The sequence below is a fragment of the Phascolarctos cinereus genome, unplaced genomic scaffold, assembly GCF_003287225.1.
Source record: "Phascolarctos cinereus isolate Bilbo 61053 unplaced genomic scaffold, phaCin_HiC Scaffold_3;HRSCAF=262, whole genome shotgun sequence".
Lineage (NCBI taxonomy): Eukaryota > Metazoa > Chordata > Mammalia > Diprotodontia > Phascolarctidae > Phascolarctos > Phascolarctos cinereus.
Genome location: NW_027555736.1, coordinates 206,133,238 through 206,138,759, shown reverse-complemented (window position 1 = coordinate 206,138,759; position 5,522 = coordinate 206,133,238).

Below are 5,522 nucleotides of genomic sequence, written 5' to 3'. Positions count from 1 at the left end.
TAGGTTATACATGTGCAATCGTGTAAAACATTTCCATATTAGTAATTTTTCACAAGAAGACTTGAATAAAAAAAGAATGAAAGAAAGTGAAAAATAGCACACTTCAGTCTGTATTTAAACAATATCAGTTCTTTCTCTGGAGGCAGATAGTATGCTTCATCATTAGTCCTTTGGCATTGTCTTTGATTATTGTATTGCTGAGAATAGCTAAGTCATTCACAATTCTTCATTGTCCAATATTGCTGTTACTACATACAACATTTTCCTGGTTCTGCTCACTTCACTTTGCATCAGTTCATGGAAGTCTTTCTAAGTTTTTCTAAAATCTTCCTGCTTGTCATTTCTTATAGCACAATAATATTCCATTACAATCACATACTACAGCTTGTTTGGTCATTCTTGGGGGCCAATTTCTCGAGGATCTTGAAAATTGGGATACCTGAAATGTAAAGTTCAATGATAGAGAATCTCTCTGGGGGTCCCTGAAAATGTGAAGGGTATAATTTTGTCCTGGACAAAACTCTACATGTAACAAGGGTTACTCTGGTCTCATTCTCTGAGGGCTGGAGCTTGGGGATTCTCTTCTCTCTGACAGCCAAAGCACCCACAGACTAAGTCCCCTACATTTTTAGGGGCCCAGGAACTGGCTCCTTACTTCCATTTTTTTTTGCAATTATGTAAAACATTTCTATATTAGTCATTTTGTACAAGAAGACTTGAACAAAAGAAAAATATGAAAGTGAAAAATAGCTTGCTTCAGTCTGTATACAAATAATATCAGTTCTTTTTCTGGAGGTGGACAGTCTGCTTCATCATTAATCCTTTGGGATTGTCTTGGATCATAGTATTGCTGAGAATAACTAAGTCATTCACAGCTCTTCATCAAAAAATATTGCTGTTAACTGCGTCTAATGTTCTCTTGGTTATGTTCACTCCACTATGCATCAGTTCATGTAAGTCTTTCCAGGTTTTTCTGAAATCACCCTGCTTTCTAACTATCATTTAACCACTTAAATCAGATTAGCTTTCACAAAGGGATATTTACTTCAAAGACGCAGCAAGAATATACATATAAACATTTCTCACAACACTTCGGAAGCATAATTTCCCTCTCTCAAACATTATCTTGGTTCTCTAGGGAGGAGAGGAGTATTAGGCTCATGGCTTAGGTTAACTTCCTACATAGCATTAGTCCCACAAATTCAAGTCCAAAGCCTGAGTGGGCTAGTGACTTAGGCCCTTACTGCCAGGCCTTTGCTGCTGGGCTAGCTATAATACCCTGCCTGGATTCCTGGCCTCCTATGGCTCTGGATCCTGGGCTCCTAGAATTAAAAAGAATGAAGGAAAAGGCTAAAACTCCAAGTTCATTTCTCAGGGCCACATGATCTAAGTGTGGGGTGAAGGCAGTCGTTATCCCCTGTCCTTGCCAGTCTGATGTGATTAGCTATGGGTGAATGAGTCCTTCACCCTCAGATGCAAATATAAGGAAAAAATCTTGATAATGCTCAGTCAGGCAGTTTTAAAGATGCAGATAGTTCTGGCCATGCAGCTAATGGAAAAAGAGATTGCTCCCAACCATGTAGTAGGTAGGCACAGAATGTACATAAATGCTCCAAATTCCTGTTACTCGTATGACATGATTTCCACTCCCCTTATTATCCTGGTTCCTCTCCTCTGGACAAACTCTAGCTGGTCAATGTTCTTCCTAAAATGTGACCCAGGATTGCTAAGTCCATATGTAGTCTGACCAAGTAGGAGGATGTCAGGATAATCACCTTTATCTTTGGTTGTATGGAGATGAACCTGGCAGTTGGGTGCCACCATGGATAGAGCATTGGGCTTGGAGTCAAGATCTGAATCCAGATCTGGCCTTAACCACGGTCTGTCTGATTCCTCAACTATAAAACGGGGATGATAGTAGCACCTACCTCTTAGTACTGCTGTTAGGATCAAATGAGGTAGATTTGTAAAATGCTTAACATAGTACCTGGCACATAGCAGGTGCTATATAAATGGTATTATTATTATTATTGTTATTATTACTATCAAAGACTGTGCCAGCAAAGTAAAAACTTGTAGGACCTACCAAACTAGAAAGTGTTCTGTTATTTGTTCCTTGTCTCACCTTGGGCAAGTCATTTAGCATAGTGAGTGAGTGAATATAATAGTGTGAGTATAATAATCCTTGTCCTGCCTATTTCATAGGATTGTTTTGAAGAGCAAATGATATAATATATATATATATATATATATATATATATGAAACATTTTAAAAACTGTAAAGCACTAAAAAAAAGTATAATACATCATGTGCCAGGGTCTTGTCTATAGTCTTCATAGCATTTCCTGTTTGTTGCTTCAAATGGTAGTTAACTCTTGGCTTGGCCCCCACTCCCTTTATCCTTCTTCCTTTTAAATTAGATTTATCCATTAATACATCATTGTTGTTCAGTCCTTTTTCAGTCATGTCCAACTCTTTGTGACCCTACGTGGGGTTTTCTTGGCGAAAATAATGGAGTGGTTTGCCATTTCTTTCTCCAGCTCATTTTACAGATGAGGAAACTGAGGCAAACAGGATTAAGTGACTTGCCCAGGGTCATAGACCTAGTTTCTGCAGCCAGATTTGAACTCATGAAGATGAGTCTTCCTGACTTCAGGCCCAGCTCTCTATCTGCTGCACCTCATATTGCAGTAAAGTAAAACAATTTAATTAGGAAAACTGTACTATAATGCCAAGTTGCCGACAAAGGTAGTATAAACTTCAGCAGACGTAATTCCTTTCCCAAGATCAAAGTTGCTATGGGAGTTGCCATAGTTCACAACTTCTCATAAACTCCATTCTCAGCTTTCACATTAACTAAAAATTGCAGTCCTTTCCATTTCTTCCCTCCCCCGTACCCATGTGGAATGTGACCTTTTTACTCACCCTTGTACAACCCCTGGGTGGCAGAAGAAGAAATCAGGATGTTCTCTGCCTTCATAAACGTTCTGTCTCCCACTGCAATGGGAGGGGCAAATAATAATAAATACTCATTTAATGGAATCTCAGTCATTTATAGCACGGTGGAAACACAGGAACTGGGGGGGGGGTTGCATTGCAGAAGTTTCCGAGATTCTCCTATGCTCAGTTAATGGGTGAATAAAGACCACTCTCTTCCCCTCTTTCCTTATGGTCTTCAAATTTGGATTCTCCCCAGTATTCCCCAACCTTGAACCTTCCCAGCACTGAAGGATGAGACCTTTAGTGCAGGAGAAATAGGAGACTCAGAAAACGTCTGTTGTTCTCAAACTGAGGCTAGAAAAGACATGGCTGATAGGATTTTCCTAGCTTCATGTGTTCGTTGACTCCTCTCATTTCAAGTTTCTTCTTGGTTCCCACAGTTTAAGCTTGGTGTGGCTCTTCTGTCCTCTGCTTGACCAATCTATCTTGACCCTACTAACACTGATGCTTAATTGGCAATGTTCTCGGGAATGATAGTAACTGGAGAAATGCTACCCATAGGCCCCAGGGCCACCTCTAAAAGAGACATTCCTCTTACTTAAGTATTATGATTTTTATTATGATTTATCAACATTCTTTCCCTCCGCAAAAAACAATTTCTAATTATGTAGATTTTTTTTAGCTTTCAGAGTGCTTTCACATTGAGCTAGGAGAAGGAAGACCTGGGTTTTTACTCACTTCTGATATTTGTGTAATCTTGGATAAATTGCTTCCCTTCTCTGAGGCTCAGTTTCCTTATCTGTGAAATGGGAATAATAATAATGGCACTATCTCACAAGACTGTTGAGAACAAAATGTTTTGTAAAACTAAACCCAGGACGGTTTTTATTATCTCTATAAAACTGTGAGTTGGCTAAGTAAGATATTGTCACTCCCATTGTAACCCTTGTATCAGAGGCTTATGCATGGCATAAAGGGCCAGGTTATACTTTGGAGGGTTTCTCATTTTTCTGGTTTGTTATTTCTCTTCCCCCTTCTTTTTATTCCCCCAAATCTGATATCTTTATCATCTGATATCCCCCCTAATTATGTCATTATCAACTCCCCTTGCAAGCATACGGTTCAAAAGACTCAAAGAAAGGGGGAAAGGTTTATTTATAAGTCCAAAGAACCAAGTAGGGCCCACAACAGGAGTCATGAAAAGTTACATCTGTCTGTGAGGAATGCTCCCTGAGAGACCTGTATAGCCTCTATAACTTGGAGTCATTCTCTGGGTAGGTATCCCAGCAGATGTAATCTAAGTGCAGGGTACCTTCTATAGAGTCGCTCTGCAGCCCCGGTAGGGGCTCTTTGCTGGCACACCTGGCTGTTGTGGATTGTTGTATCACTTTACCTTCAATGCTTCAATCATCACTCCTGTAGTTGCCACCCCTCACAATTTCTTTAGCTGTTTTGGAAGTGTGACTTTGGAATCAAGTCTTCCTGCCTCAGAAGTACCCCTGCTGTAGAGACTACCTCAGAATTCCCTTGTCTTGACTGGAGACCCTTGGCCTCTCAGTATCAAGCTTTAACTCAAAGCCAAACAAGGAATTGTGGTCTGGGCTTCTTCCTTGCATTCCTCTGCTGACCTGTGGTCTCACAGAAACTTTCCAGGTGATAAGAAAGAGCCTGTCTCTCTTATCTTCCTAGCAACTCTCTGTCAGAAATAACATTTTCCTTTCTGGGCTCTGCTCTTGACTCTCCAGACTTTTTTCTTCACCATGACCCAGGATTTTTCTCGATTAGGAACATCCTGTTTTCTCTGATTGATCTCTTCCTCTTAGAATCTTCACTTTAAGGAAAATGCCCAGACCAGGTAATGGTCACTCATTCCTTCCTGTCTGGGCTCCACTCCTGATTTCTTTCTTTAACTCTACCATTATCCAGCCCACTTCTCCCTACAGCCACCTTCCCCTCCCTGCATTTGAAGTTTCCTTTTATGTGTTGTTTTCTTGAAGGCAGGACTGTCTTTAAGCTTAGATGTATATTCTAGTCCTTAGCACAATGCTTGGCAAATAGTAAGGACTTGATAAATGTTCATCGACTCGGCCATCGTTAGTCATTGTGACTTTTATATTCGGATGTTCTGTTGCCCTGGTACCTGGGTGGTGCGCCTCTGCCCTATATTAGAACTTTCCCTGGGCCTACAGACTCAGAGCTGTTGGTTCTTCCCCCACATCCAGTTCTCTCTCAGAGTCTCAAGCCCCTCTGGGACAAAGTGAGTGGGAATATGCAATTTACTTATGTAAGTAAGCTGTTTCCTGGTACGTTGACAGCATATAAATGGAACCAGAGGAGGAACCAAGTATATCCGTGGCACTTTTGTTCCAGAGAGGAAAAAAATGTAGTTCTCTCCATACCATAAAGGTATAAAAGGGGTCTTCTATTCCATCTTGGGTGTCCCAGTGCTACACTAATATTCAGTGTGGTGGAAGGGAAATGTAACATTAGTTTGAGTCTCCACCCAGTGGAAATTACTTACAGAGCAGGAAAATCACTAGATATCAAATAATAATAAAATGAATCTGTGATCTCATCTCTG